Source organism: Chinchilla lanigera, unplaced genomic scaffold (assembly GCF_000276665.1).
Source record: "Chinchilla lanigera isolate Chin_1 unplaced genomic scaffold, ChiLan1.0 scaffold00073, whole genome shotgun sequence".
Lineage (NCBI taxonomy): Eukaryota > Metazoa > Chordata > Mammalia > Rodentia > Chinchillidae > Chinchilla > Chinchilla lanigera.
In genome coordinates, this window is record NW_004955474.1 from 9,535,142 (window position 1) to 9,551,792 (window position 16,651).

Consider the following 16,651-nt stretch of genomic DNA (forward strand, 5'->3'; position numbering starts at 1 on the left):
TATGGATTATAGATTCTATATGCCTGCCACATGATAGGCCCACAAGAAAAATTTGCTGAATCAGTCAATTAAATTCTATTTTCAAATGAATTGCCTTGTAGTTACAGAAAGATAGCATGGGAAACTGCATGATGAAAATAAAAACAATCCAATAGTAATAAGATCCACCTTTCACAATTATTTATTTAAGAGTAAGCAGATACTGATAGTTTGCTTTAAGGTTTTGCTACTGTGAATTAGAATTTGTAATTACATAAAGATTGGTAAATGTGATTGTTGGGCCTATTGGATGTCCAGGGGTACCAAGAGTGCCTGTTTTATTGGGAGTTCTGTAAGATAATACTAAGGGTATACTTACGGATTCTTAGAATTGTACTGCTTAGTGTAGAAATCACTCTAATTTTAACAGATGAAAAATAAGGTCCAAATGAGGTTTAGAGATGATCCCAAGGTCACTTGAAATCTCAGTCTGTGATATCTAAGAAAATACGTTATTTCACCACACTATCACAAGGCCTATAGATATAAATGCTAACCTGAATAATTTCATGAGTAACTACATTTTAAATTATCTATAACTCCACCAAAAATACTAACCAAAAGAAGAAAATGCACAATAAAATATTCAAGATGCTTTGCTGTTGTTTTCTATTTTTAAAAAGGCTTCAAAATAATAGAAACTTCAGTTGTTCAAGCATAATGTACTTCTATTCAATTAAGCCCCTAAATCCAGATTAACACCAGAGTTGGTTCCAATGAGTGTGTCTTTTTTTTTTTTCTTTCCCAGCCATTCATATTGAATTTTAAATTCATGTTAGCAGTGGCCTATACAATTCAGGGAGGGAAGGAGGGAGAGCGTGGGGTTAATGGTGGTGCTGAAAAAGTTTCTGAAAGAAAGTTTACAATTTAACCTTGGAAGATGAGACTTTTGAAGAGTTCCTATCTCTAAACACCACACAGAGTTGTTTGTGAAACAGTTTAAAAGCGTTTTTAAAAATACATGATTGGAAAGTCCTGACTGACTCCTTACAAGTTGCCATTCAAACAGTGACAAAAGAAAGTGATGAACAATCTTATAGTAGATTTATTCATTTAGAAATGAAAGGAACAGGCTTTTAGAGGCTATGTATTTTTAGTATTCCTATATGAAAAAAACAAGGGAAAGTTATGTTAATATCACAGAAACTTATCCTTTCTGGATGGACTACAATTAAATATTCATTCCAAACTATATTATCTGTGTGCTTCTGTTTATCTGAGTTGTATAAATATTCTTGAAAAATGAATTAATCTATTTAATCTTTGATAGACACAACAGTGAAGGGTTACTCTGGAGAACCAGGATCAAGTCTTTAACATAAATGAATGTAAATATGTGTAATTATTTCCTTCAGATTTATAACAACATTCTTGCTGGTAACAAATATAAATGTAACATTTATTAGGAAATAAGAGACTGCAGACGGAAATAAACAAACGTAGGATGTGGTTCATCTAAGTAAACACTGGGGTTGTAAATCTTCAAACTCAAATATCAAGAGCCCTGTAAATTAATGCTACACACAATAGATCCTTTGGAAGCCAACTTAATCCACCCCCCTGAATCTACATGAGGGCCATGCATAACAATGCAGAGCTGGGTTTCCATTAAGAGTTTCCTCTGCAGGCTGTCAGCTGTTTGAAGAAATAACAATTTCCTAGGCATGAAAGCTTTTTCAGAAGGTTCCCACTGATGTGTAATAAAAGTGACTTTCCTTTTTCTCCTTCTGCTTCTCCCCCTCCACACCAGATGTAACGTTGTAGGGAGAAAGGGGTGGACTAAGGCCATAGGCCCCCTACTAGTTTACCTTAGGTGGATTATCAGTGCAGGTGTTAATATAATTGAAGGTGTGGTAGCAGATACAGCCCCTAATAGCTTTTCCTATATGGAGATTACCTAGGTAGAGAATGCCAGGGTACCTGAAGAATAGGCAAGTGTGTACCTTATTAACATATCACCATTCAGCAGCAGCTGCATATCTGGAAGAAGAAGAGGGAGGAAAAAAAAACTTTTAAAGAGCCTATTCATCTATGTTAATGGGCCCATTGCACAGTACATTGTGTGAGAAATTAAGTCTCTGGCTGTGAACTTCCTGTGCTGTGCAAGCTGCCTTGACTCTTTTTTATTGCTTCAATGTTATTATCTCCTCCTGGAAATAAAAACAATCATGTTCTCACATTTGAGAAGCCAAAACATTCCTAGATAACAAACTGGAGATGCTGGTTCAAAGTTTCTTTTGTCTCCCTTATTAAGTGAAAAAATATGTTTTGAAATTAAAGCATCTTACAAATGTTATATCAAAGCACATAAAATTAACTGAGCTATACTATGAATGACAAAGGTTTTCTCCATCTCTCTTATAAAACACACAAGTTCAATTGCTTTCCTAGATATCATTTCTTTTTTGAATTAATTTTTGAAGGCAAAGTATGTTAATTTATTCAAATTAGGCATGATTTTAAAAAATGTACAACCAGCAAAAGAACTGCTTTCCTCATGGAAGATAAGTAAAAGAGATCCTTTAAAAATGGAAGGGTATTTATTTGCAGCAAATAATTTCAGCACAGGCTTGGGAGGTAGCATTTAAAAAGGAGTACTAGAAAGTTAAGTCAATATTAAAGAAATTCTGCTTTTGGATTAGTGAAATGATCAGGAGGTTTGCTCCTGAGTTTTTATTGGCTAGTGCTAGAAGGCCACTACGTAAACCTGTATATATATATCTGGCATAAAGATGAACAGATTAAAAAATATGCTTCTGTTGTTTTGTGCACATTACATTATCAGCAACACCAAGGTCATTAACAGATTCGTCATAAAAGACAGGGCTAAATGATCAATACTGACTGATTACAACTCAAATGCCAAAGAATCTCCTGGTACACAATTTTTTAAAAATCTTGTTTCCTTCAGATGTGAAGCATTTGCAAGCTAACTAAAGATGTCTTTACTATTCTACAGGCTTAATAAACACAGACAATAATAAAAAGTACCATAATTCAATCCACAATTCTACTTTGCTAATGTTCATTCGGCCTCCACTGGCAAAATATTTGTCAAGAGTCTAATGATTGCATTTGATGTTCCCAAGTTTTTCACAAAAATATTTATTTTAAGAATATGACAGAGCAGCCAGTGGTGGTGAAACATGACTGTACGCATCTAAGATAGATATGTGAACACTACTGATTTTGTGGAGGTAATTGTTGGAGTACTAAAGACTTTAGATTTATATATTGAGTTTAACTTATTTTCTTAAGAAATAAATAAAAAAAGGTTCATGAAAGTAAGAAGTAGTCAAAAAGATTCTTCTGTGGATATATCGTGGTAACGATGTTCTTTAATTTACAAAAATAATGAATAAATTTTACATAATATTACTTCTTAATATTTGTTTTATTTACTTATACATTTATTGATATGAAATATTGGAAGAAATCAGTCTGTTTTCTTTGGAATCCCTGGGCCCTGTAAGATGTCTGTAAGTGGCTGATTTTCATAGACTGTGGAAGAGATTGCTAACTTTCTATTGGCTGCTTAAAAACAAGACAAACTATTAGTCTATAGTAGGGATGACAGTTGTCTGTTCATTCTCTCCTTAAGTAGCTTGCATTTCATGTTGCTTTACAAAGACTATTAAATAGTGTTTCTTAGGTTGAGTTCCTGCCTCTTTCAGGTTTTGCTATTTATTCATCCTTTCTTTATATAACCTTCTCTTTACAAAAGAAACTTTTTTCTAGAAAAAAATGACTTCTAGTTTTGGGGGCTACCATTTTGTGCTCATAGTCTTCCTATTAAAATGCAAAAGATTTGAGCAATATTGTTGAATACAGCAGGGAAGTAAACGATATTTCAGAATTGATGAAGCCTACTAATTTAAAGAAGAGTTAAAAAAAAAAACCAGAAATAACTTTCTTTAAAACAGTTCAGGTTAGTGGGACATTCAGTCTTGTTAATACAGCTATTGTATGTTCCAGCTATCCAAAGTAACATTGCTGCCAGCTTAACAATGACCTCAGAACTTGTTCTCATTGGCATCAGCCATGCCAACCATATCACTGCTGACTGTATGGCCCCCCATCTATTAACCTTATTGATTTGGAGTCCTGCTGGGCCGCCCTGGAAAACTACTCCCTGCTGAAAGTCTGAAGTGGATCAATCCTGAACCATGAACAAGAATTCAATAAAGTAACATGGCAAGGACCTTTAACCATTAAGTATTCTTTAAAGTAAATCAAATTAAGGACCTTGCCATAATTAAGCTCTTTTACAATTTTGAAATGTCAATTGACTCCAAGTCACCCAAAATAAACTGTTGTCTAGTAGAGGTGTCAGGTTCATACCAGAGACACCTTCTGAGACATATTTGTTGTAAGAATATTAACTGAATATGAGGAAGAATGCTGGATTTTTCTAATCAAGGTGACTGTCATGTATAAATAACTGGTTATAAAGTCAAACCTTAAAATGTTATCATTACCTTTGTAACAAAATTGAACTTTATGCAGATTTAGGAACTAGTAAGAAGAAAAATGTTTTGCCTACTAACTGTAAAACAAATGCAGCTTGCTCATTATATTTTTTGTAAAATTTCCACTGAATTTTTTAAAGTTTTAAATGAACTTGCAACCTTTCCAAATTCATGGTTAAAAAGAGAGATAACATGGTTAAAAAGAGAGGTTCAGAGTTCCATGTTTTTTTGTCAGGGCAAAAATGGTCTACATATATAATAACACTAGTGAGAAACCCATTCATATTTAAATGACACCGGATTCTTTAGGAGCTCAGTTTACATCTGTCCAGATCCTGTGTTCTTTAGATTTTGTTTATGCACGGAGCCCTGATGTGGGTTTCAGAAAAACTTTTGTACCCTGAAAACTGAACAATGACTTTATCACTCATAAAATCTGGGGATCTTACTAATAGTTGAATCTTAAAAGTCATGAATTTAAACATATATATGAATATATCTAAATTCTTAATTGATACTTAGTTTTATATTATCTAGTATGTATTTTATACATATATGTATGTACATATAATGTATACTTCTTAATTTCTAAATGTTTGCTACTAATTACTTGTTTAAATATCAGATTTTAAACTATTAGTGTGGTGTTAGTGAATGTATGTACCAAAAAATTTTAATAAAACACTTCTGCAATTAAAAATGTAGCCAATGTTGTCTGACTTAAAAGTTGCTGAATGACATTTTGTCTCCTAAAATATTTTCTCTCTGATGTTACAGATAAACTGGAAAATAAATACCATATTGGCTTATTTATTGGAAAATGACCTAGTCAATTAGTTACACTGAAATTAATACCATACAACTAGAATAGTGAAATTTCATGTTTGTTTGAGACAATTGTATTAATGTTTGATCAATAATAGAGAATAGCCTAGGTTAAAGACCTAAAATAGAATATATCATATATTATCTCTATTTTGCCCCTCTGGGCAAGAATATTGTAAAGGGAAAAAAAATCAAAATTGCTGTTTTTCTTTATTGACAGCTCCCTAAGGAATACACTGGAATGAGTTCTGTCTACCCAACTAATTGATAATTATTTAATTAGCAATTTATAATGACAATGGGATTTTACCCCCCACCAGTCCATCTCTCCTTTAAGACAAAAGTAGATAACCTTACGTGTTTTTGCACTCACTTCTAGAGGTTAACACTGGCCAAAGTGTGCCCTCTCTGAGCTTTCCAAAGTTAAAAACAGTGTGTGCCACCACCTCCTTAAATTGCAGCGTTTCCTTTTCCCATTATAGGGGATGACTGGCACTTGAACAATGTGTGTGGGTGTACAGCCTTGTTGTGTCACTGTGGACAGTTCTAACAGCAGCTTCATTAGTTCTTTTTACAACAAAAGATAGGGTTTTTCCCCCTGCCTTTTTCTTTCTTTCCATTAGTTGGCATGCGGGTTGAATTTTCCTTGGACCCCCTGCTTGACTTTTTTTATTCCAGAACTTCTTTAGAATGGTGCAGCTATTCGAACACTATGAATTGTAACTGATAGACTGTTTGCAGAGGAACTCATGAAAGTTCTCTTTGTTCTCCCTTCTTTAACCAGGTTTACCAGCCCCTCCCTTCTTCCAGCCCAAAAGGAAAAGGAAATCCACTTTTAATTATACATTGATGGAAATCACTACGTGGGAAGGGCGCATTCACCGGAGAATGCCCATTTTATACATGTTATTACAAACAAAAAGAGGTGCTTGCGTCAGAGCTGCAATTCTCAATCCTGAGCAAAAGCTCAGGTTACAATTTATCATTTTCTATAACATTTCTGTTCAATTTCTTACTTGTAACTAATGAAAGAATTCTTGTTTAAAAAAAACACCCGAAGTACTAGATTTTATGCTGTCGGATCTTGGATTAACTATAGGGCAGGTTTATGTGGATAAAATCAAGTTTTAATATACAAATAAATCGCTAATATCATCTTAAATAGCTATTTATCTGAGTGAAAATTCTGGAATTTGTTCTTCTTGCATCTTCTACACACAAAAAAAGGGTGCGTAATCAAAACAATTTGAAATGGAGCGAGGCAGAGGTGTAAGATCCAGTTGGAAATATTGGGGAAAATGATATCTTTTAATGTTAATCAGTTTTAATAAAGAAAGCTCGGTACTCTTTCTACAAGTACAAAGAAAAATAAAGGACTACAAAATAGGAACATTGCTGGGATAGGTTCAACTGCAGTTGCCTTTATCTTTTACTTTTGGGACATGCACTCACGGTCTTGAACTCTGGGATTTTGCCCAGCCCCCAGTTTTGCCTGCTGGATGACCAGAAGCCGCAGGAGTAGCGATCCTAGCTGAGATCTTCCAGCTATCAGAGGACCCACCAAGTAACCTCAGATAGCGGCCAAAGTCAGCAAAAAATTGCCATATTGTTCCCCTCCTAAATTAACAAAACACAAATTTTGAAGTAAGTGAAATGATTGTTTTCAGCTTTGAGGATTTTGGAGAGGAATGTTATGGAGCAACAACTAATGAGCACCCCATCAATTTCTCTGTGTCACCTCTTAGGACTTCTCATTTCAGACCATCAGGTTCATACACACAGAGGACTGGAGGAACTTTATCTTTGGATTGAGAAAGTATTTATTTTCGTAATTGTCTGGTCAACTTACCAAAGGAACTCAACACACAGGTTTTTAACATTAGGCCTACCCTGACTCATCATTTAAATGGACTGCTGCTGATTTTCAAAATAGTGTCATGAGATTGTATGAAAGTAAAATATAATTAATTTGGTTTTAAGATTTGTGTCAACTGGCATGATATTTCAAAGTATTACAAGACCTTGATTATCCTTATCTCTTGGCATGTGTAATCTGTTCTAGTTGGCCTGTTCTTTATGAAATTTTTATGACATGAGTATTTTAATATTTCAAACCTGAGCAGTAATCAAATTTTCTGTCTGGTCTTAATAATCCAACCCTGGACATAATACCTGACCACAAACATACTTATTGTATACATGTATGAGCTGTGAATTTTGAAGTCTTGATCAAGGTTTCTTAAATTTAATCCCAAACAATTGTTGTAATCCAAAGAAAATCCATGGCCTCGCAAGGTCTTCTTGTATCTACTTTTGTTTGTTTCCCCTGAGAGGACTTGTTTGGTTCATTTTGTCTGTCTCTGTGTTAACTGTTCTGTAAGAAAGTATTTATAGTTTGAGGACCAGGCTCAGAATGTTCTGAGATATTGGGTATATCAACCAGGAGTAAATGTGTGCAGGCATATGTCTTGGATTTTCTCAATGGGACATGAAAAGTCACAGCCCTCAGGCTTAGCCTAGATAGGGCATCTTCTGTGTGAATGAATGGGCCTTCTCCACTCTCCCACCTTGACAAATCTTTTCTTCTTAGCACGGAAAAGTATTTGAATGATAGGCTCTCTGTCATCTCTTCCCAATTTGCTCTTTAAAATCTGTTGAAGTTGGGGCTGGGGATTTAGCTCAGTGGCACAGCGCCTGCCTGGCAAGCACAAGGTCGTGAGTTCAATTCCCGATACCAGAAAAAAAAAACAACCCAGTATTACAAAAAAGAAAGAAAAACTCAAACTCTGTTCCTATTAAATATAATTCCACATTCCTTCCTCTTTCCAGGCCCTGGAAACCATCATCCTATTGTCCTGGTAAATTTGATTATTCTTGGTATATCATATAAGTGGCATCACAGAGCATGTGTTCCTTGGTGACTGGCTGATTTCACTCAGTGCATGGAATGCCTTCAGAGCTCATCCACACTGTAGCACGTGCGAGAGTTTCCTTCCTTATTACCGTAATTTTCCACTGTACCTGCACATCACATTTTGTTTATCAGCCATCATTTTTAATGTTGATTTCTCTGCACTCCATCATCCAATCCAGGTGGTGTATTCCTTCAAAAGTCCACACAACAGAGAGAGAGAAGGGAAAGAGAAAGTAAGACTCTTCTTTGTGCACACTTCTTAGAACCTGAACACTATACTTCACCTTACCTCCCTGACCAAACCTAGTCATACGGCTAAATGTAGCTGCAAAGAGACTGGGACACGCAATCTTTATTCTGTGATTTGAGGTTCTCTTAATGACGAATAAGGAGATTAAAGATGTTGGGGGAGTAATGATCAGTCTTTCTTGTTACTAAAAGAATGCGCACAGACTGTTCTGAAAGACATCCCTTCCCGGAGTATAAGGAGAGACTTTCCTGCTAATGAGGGTGCTGTGCATCTTGTAACAGTAAATATAAGCCCAGGCCAAAGGGAATTTTGGTGTGGCAAGGTCTCTATATGTCACATAAAGAACTGAAGAAGTGGGAACCAAGTAGTTGGGCAATAAACACTGAATCACATGCCTAAATTTAGTTTTGGGGCTGGGGATTTAGCTCAGCGGCACAGCACCTGCCTGGCAAGTGCAAGGTCATGAGTTCAATTCTCAGTACCAGAAAAAAACAAACAAAAAATAAAACATAAAAAATAAATTAGTTTCCTTGCATTGTGTGGAAGTTTTAAAAATTTTTCATTTTAGTTTTAGAAATATTTGCTATCGTTTGAGAACTATTCTAACCTCATATTGTTTTACATGTATAAAAATATAAATAGTTATAGAAAAATGTCATTGGTTTTTTTGTTTGTTTGGTTTTTATCTTCTCTAAAAAAATTCATGTCAAAAATGACTGAGGGGGGCTGGGGATTTAGCTCAGCGGCTAAAAGCGCCTGCCTGGCAAGCGCAAGGTCATGAGTTCGGTTCCCGGTACCGGAGGAAAAAAAAAAAAAACAAAAAAAAAAAAAACAAAAACAAAAAAAATGACTGAGGAAAGGAGCTGAGAAACATACATCGTGCACTGAAAGACTTAATTCTAATAGCAAAGAAAAGAATCAGAGAGGTGCACTTATGAAAGAAGCAAAATGGTGATACTAACATTCTAGAACAGAACTGCTCTGAAGGCAGCATCAAAATGGGCTGAATGAGACAAGGATGAGGCAAGGAATCCAGTTAGCAGTCTTGACTTCAGTATGGGCTCAGGATGCATTGAAGAGGAATTTGAGGATGAAAAAATGAGGGATTTAGAGAGGGTAGATTCAAGTCCTCTGGAGGTAGAATTAACAGGATGTGTTGACAGTCCAGGTGAGATAATGATCAGAAAAAGGAAGTTAAGAATAAAGACCTGATGTATGCTAATGACCTTCGGGGTAGATGGGGATAGAATTTATGAGAGAATTTTAGCAGAAAGACAATTTTGTGGAAAGGAGGGAAAAATTTAGTTGTGGGCCTCTCAAGAGCAAGACAGCTGTGGGGTTGTCCATGTGGAAATATCCAAGAGCCAATTGACTCTCAGGAGATAGAAGTGGCTTCAGGGCTGGGGAGGTAGCTCAGTGGCACAAGCGCTTGCCTGGTAAGTGCAAGGTACTGAATTGGATTGCCAGAACAAAACAAAACAAAACAAAAGGCTCCAAGAGTGACCAACTACCCTCGTTTGCCAAGATTATGGGATTTCCCCTGGAATTTTCAGTAGTAAAAGTGAAAGCTCCTAGCCAAACTAGTGTGAATCGCTCATTCTACAGGTATAGATACAAACTGGGGAATTATCACCATAGAATATTTGGGTTCAGGGATTATTACCATGTAAACCAACAAATAGTGTGTTTTCTTTTGGAATGCAGTGTAATAAACTGCAACTTGTAAACTGAGATTTTTTTATACAACATTTTATGTACAAGATTTTGCCCCACCCCCAATATTAAATTCCTTGACAATAGGGATTTGATTTTATTTTCTTTCCAAGAAATCCTGGTCAGGATGTTAAAAGTAAACTTCAGAAAACAGAATTGACTAACAGATGAAAGTTGAACCACAGAAAGCTAGTATGTAAAAAGGTAATAAGGAAAAGAGCAAAACCAAAATATATGTCACATACTTCAGAACTATACCAATGTTTGGTCAAAGGATTCTGTAAGAATTACAGATATAAGAGTGTAAAGAATGAGATGTTTTAAATTATAAACATTTCTACTTTTTGTTTCTATTAGCATCTGAGAGTTGATAGTACCTTTTCTTATTGCAATGATATTCAGAACAAGTCTTTTTCTAAGGCTATGAATGAAGACAAGGCAGTGAATGACTGATGATTAAGTGATTTTATAATTGTGAAGTGTGGAAAGATGTGATATGATTTAAAGAAACACTGAAATGTTAAATTTCATGAAACTTCTTTCAAATGTTTCAGGCCAATAATTACTCTACACTTAGTAGGTATTTGCATTATGTATGCTACTGAACTCTTTGCTCTGGAATGATAGCATTATGTCTGAGTTTAGATTTTGGAGGGTGCCAGAGGCTGAACCCATGGCTTCATGTGTAGTAAGCAGCTACTCTGCCTCTGAACCACACCCCAGCTCTTAAGCTCAGAATAGACAGAGGGAGCCCAACTCCTGTATGTTGCAGATGGCACAATTTGTTTGTTTTTGTAATGACCTGATATTTGATATTGATATTTAACCTTTTTATTAATATTATAGTCTATAGTACAATAATTTCACTTCACTAAAAATTCTTGAGATAGACATTCCTCTCATTATACAGAAAAATAAATTCAAGCAAAATTTGAAAATTACAAAAATATGGCAGCATTGATAACAATTGCCAGTTACTAAGAATATGTTATGCACCACCTACAATGTTAGCATCAACACACATATCGTTTTATAATAACTCCCCAAGTTATATAGTCTCAGAGCTATTTAACAATATGAAACCCAGTCTTAGGGATAATAAATAATTTGTCAAAGGAAATATACCTCAAATTAGTGCTGCGGACAAAATTTTAAATGACTGACATCAAAACTGATCTACACTGAATTTATTTATTTATTTATTTCTACCTCCTTTGAGTACTTGGTACAGTAAACACACATGCACATAATTGTAGTGACTTTCACAGGAGATAGTAAACGTGTAGGTGCCGTTCTTCTGTTTACAATGCAGGAGGTGCACATGCCCTCCTCACATTGCCCTCTTAGTCCCATCTCTGTTTGCCTGACCAAGGGCTTCTTTAACTAAGGCCTAACATTCTCACTACCCACTGGATCTGATCTCCTTTCCAGATCTTTCTACCAGAAATAACTCCCCCATACCTCTCCACTGACCACTTCACTCCCTGCTGTTTTAAAACAAAACCTCTAAAAAACTTTTGTATGTTCTGATGATTGTCTTGACCACTGGCTTCTCTTCAGCCAGCTCCACTTGGGCTTCTCTCACCATCCTTCTATGAGATGACTGCACTCAAGGTTATGAGTGGCTTGTATCTTGCCAAATAAAATGACCTTATGTTAACAAATCTCTCAGTGTATTCAATAGACTAATTTTTCCTTTCTATAATACTTTCATCCCTTCATTTCCAGGATGTTTGCTTTTGTTTGTTTGGTTTTTCCTTTCTTTTTTTTTTTTTTTTTTTTTTTTTTTTTTTTTTTGGGATGGGCGTCTCACTATGCACTTCAAGCTGGCCTTGAACTCACCTTGTAACCCAGGCTGGCCTCGAACTCACAGTGATCCTCCTGCCTCAGCCTCCCAATGGGAATACAGGCATGCACCACCACACCCAGCCTCCAGGATGTTGTTTATTTTATTTATCTATTGATTTTTGAGAAAAGGTGTCACTACATAGCCAAATCTGGCTCCAAATTTGCCATCTGTTTGCCTTGGCTTCCCAAGTGCTATAACTACAGACATAAGCTACCGCACCTGACTAATATTTATTTACTCCCTTGTGCCAGAAATATTTGCATGTAGAAACAAAATTTTTCTTATGAGAAAGATATATATATATATGATTAAAATAGGTAGTACATTAAATATTTCTACATACTGTAGAAAACTGGGCCAGGGACATAGCTCAGCAGCACAAGCACTGCCTGGCAAGTGCAAGATCCTTAGTTTGGTTCCAGGTAAAATAAAACAAAAAAAGAAAAAAGAAGAAAACTGAAACCAGAAGAGCAAATAGGAGAATTGATAAAGGGATTGCCAATTTAAACAGGATGTTCAGGGAAGACCTCGCTATAAGGCTGAGTAACAATTTCTGAAGGAGATGTGATAACTTATGAAGAAAGAACCATTCTAGAAAGAGTGTAGCCAGTAGAACACAATCAAGTGGGAAAGAGCCAGTGGTGCTGAGGTGAATTGTGATGATCCTGGAGGGACAGAAGAGAGAAAAGAAAGACAAGAGATAAAAATCAATCTCATTGCTCAAAGCCAATGTCACTGTGATTCTAAGCTCAGGCAAGGACTCAGTTAGAAAAGAGAAGTACAGGTCAGTCTCCTTAAGCAACAACAATGCAGAAATCCTCAGTAAGATACTGGCAAGTGGAAGACAGCAAGTCATCAAAAGGAACATAGGTTGTGACCAAGTCAGTTCTACCCCAGGGGATGAAAAGGTGGTTCAACATATGCAAATCAATAAGTGCAATTCATCACAGAAACAGAAGCAAAGACAATAATGAAATGATCATATAAATAGATGCAGAAAAAGCTTTTGATAAAATCCAACTCCCATTTGTGATAAAAACTTTGAAGAAAATAGGTTAGGAGTAACTTTATGTCAGTCTGATAAAAGCCGTTTATAAGAAACCAACAGCTGATATCATATTAAATATGGAACATATTAAAAAGAAGGGCAAGACAAAGATTTCCACTATCACTACTGTTGTTTGAAATAGTACTCAAAAAGTTAAACAGAGCAATCAGGCAAGAGAAAGAAATAAAAAGGATATGTATAGAAAAGAAAGAAACCAAATTACCATTATTTGCAGATAACATGATTATTTATACTGAATACCTCACAATTCCATCAAAAGTCTTCTAGAATTAATGACTAAATTCAGTAATGTAGCAGCATACAAAATCAAAACACAAAAATCAAGAGCATTTCTGTACGCCAATAATGAACACATCAAGAGATAATTTGGAAAACAATACCACTCACAATAACATCAAAAATTTAAACATGCAGAAATTAATGTAACCAAGGAAGTGAAATACCTGTACAAAGAAAATGACAGTACTCTGAAAAAAAAAAAAAAAAAGAAATCAGAGAAGACATGAGAAAACAGAAGGATATGCCTGGTGCCTGGATAAGCCGAACCAATATTGTCAAAATGGTCATATTCCTGAAACTGACATAGCCATTGAATGCAATCCCAATGGAAATATTAATAGCATTCCTTGCAGACCTAGAAGAAAGCAGTGCTAGAATTCATTGAACCAGAAGAGAACCAGAAGAGAACCAGAAGAGACACAGAATAACCGAAGAAATGGGTAGAAAGAACAAACCAGGAGGCATCACAATCCCATATTTTAAATTGTAGAACAAAGCTATAGGAATGAAAACAATATAGTACTGGCACAAAACCAAATGTGTGGATGAATGGAACAGAGTATGGGACACATAAACAATCCCAGAAACATGAAGTCATTTATCTCTGATGAAGGGGCTAATATTTATACTTATAAAGAACTCAAAATATTAAAATCCTCAAAATAAAGGACCTGATCAAAAGGGGCAACTGCAATGAACAGACATGTCACAGAAGTACGTATAGCCAATAAGCATATGAAAAGGGTTCAGCCTTGCTGGCCACTAGAGAAATGCAAATTAAAATGTCCCTGAGACTTTATCTTACTCCAGTAACAATGGCAAACATCGAGGAATCAAATAATAACAAATACTGGCAAAGCTATAGAGGAAAAGGGACTCTCCTACATTGTTGGTGGGAGTAAACTAGCACAACCATTAAGGAAATTAATCTGGAAATTCCTCAGAAAATTAAAAACAGAAATTCCATTTGACCCAGCTATTTACCTTCCAGGTATCTTCCTGAAATAATTAAAGACATCATGTTACAGTGATACATGCATACTTTTGATTATACCAGCATAATTAGTAATATCCAAATTTTAGACACAGCCTATATGGCCATCAAAAGACTAATGGATAAAAAAAGTGATACGTATACACAAGAGAACACATTTCTGGTATAAAGAAGGATGAATTTGAACTACATGTAGGAAAATGGAAGCAGCCTGAAAGCATTGTGCTAAGTGAGTTAAATCAGGCACACAAGCTTAAATACTATATGGTTTCTGTCATAGGAGAAAAACAAAGTATAAATAGAGACCAAAATAAAGAAAAGTTGGTGTTTACACCCAATGGAGTACTACTCTGATATAGAAAAGGTAAAGTTGATTCATTTGTGGAAAAATAGATGTACCTTGAGACCAGAAGTTTAACTGAAGTAAAATCACACAAGCCTACATGATGTATTGTTTTACTTGTATGAGAAACCCAAAGCAGAAATAAATTTCAGAACAAAACAAAATACAGATAACAGGACAGGGGGAGAATATTTGCAAAAAGAAGGGGTCCTAGGGATACTGGGAGTGGGAGGAAGGGGAGAGTCAGGGAAAGGAAGACAAAAATTAAAATGTGTTATGTACACATGTGGACTCCCTGCAATAAATGTAATCATCATGTAGTACAAACACATACCAACAAAAATAAGTAAGTAAATAGATAGATAATATAAATAAATAAATAAATAAATAAATAGATAGATAGATAGATAGATAGATAAGAGAGAAAGATGCTAACATCCCTAGGCCTTGCGGACACAGAAAGTGGTTGACTTTACGTGCGGACCCATAGCAGGATTTTGAGCAGAGGAGTAGCATCAGCTGTCATCTGAATGTACCAAAACAGGTGGCTACTTCAGCATAAAAGGTGAAAGCAGGAACACTGTTCTACAAATTCACACAGTTTTAGTTTCTTTTGCTGTCACGCATGCTCTACTACCTGCCTCTAAAGGTCCCCGTGTTTAAATTTTAGTCTTCGGTTTTATTTTGTCTTCCGCGTTTCCATTCTATCTAATTTCATTTTGATCATGTTTTAAATATCAACTATCTATGAATGAAGTTGTCACCACTGTGAACCTTACTATTTGCTCAGCTCAGACTTCTATTACTCCATTGATATTCACCACAACGAGCATATAATAAAAATATCAAACTTAAAGCATCCAAAACAGAATTTTCAGTTCTCACCTTCTTATTGTAGTCCTTAGGTCTTTTCCATTGGAATAATTAATTCAGGTTTTCACTGAATGATCTGAATGTAATTTTACTTAATGATCTGAATGTCATTTATTTCCTTTTTTCATCTCACATTATCACATCTTATCTACCAGTGATGGCAAAGCTTTCAGAGCCTTCAGTGATACAAACAGCCTGCTGTGACACGCATGCCGTAAGTTCACCACCTCTACTACATACCAATAAGGTTTAGGGCTATACCTATCACAAAACCAAGTATAGATCTATCACAAGACCATGCCCTTCTCTTCAGCTTTATCCCTACTCTAATAAAATAATGTTCTTGCTCCTTCAAACTGCTGCAATACTTCCCAGCAGGTCTCCCTGATTCTATTCTCGTCTGTCCAAGCTCCTGTCTGTATAACATCCAGTGTGAAATTCAGTGGCTCCTCAGTTTAAAATCCTTAAATGGCTTCTATATGTTCTCATGATATAATCTTAGGGTGCGGCGTGATTTGCTGATCTCCTTAATCTTATCTCATACTACCCTCCCCAAATTTGCTCTGAACACACTGGTCTTCTTTCTCTTTCTGTAGAACAATGGGCCTCATTCCTAACTTAGAGTCTTTGATTTCTTTTGGGGGCGGGTACCAGGCATTGAACTCATGACCTTGAGTTTTCCAGGCAGGTGCTCCTGCCGCTGAGCTATACTCTCAGCCCCTAGAGTCTTTGTATTTATCGCTCTCTCTGTGTCAAATATTTTTGCCCATATCCTTGTATGACTGGCCTCTAATCTTTGGTCAGAACTCAATTCAAATATCAACATGATTCCTCAAAGAAACCTTAACTGACAACCTCAATTCTGTGCCCCCAGGTTTTTTCTGTTCTGTTATTGTCTCACTGTACGTTACCTTATGCAAAGAAATTATCAGGATTCATCCATTATTTGTTTACTCTGTTACCGCTTTCATTAAAATGGATGGTCTGTAAGAACGACATGAGTTGTTTGTGTTCCCTGCTGTACCTCTATGCCT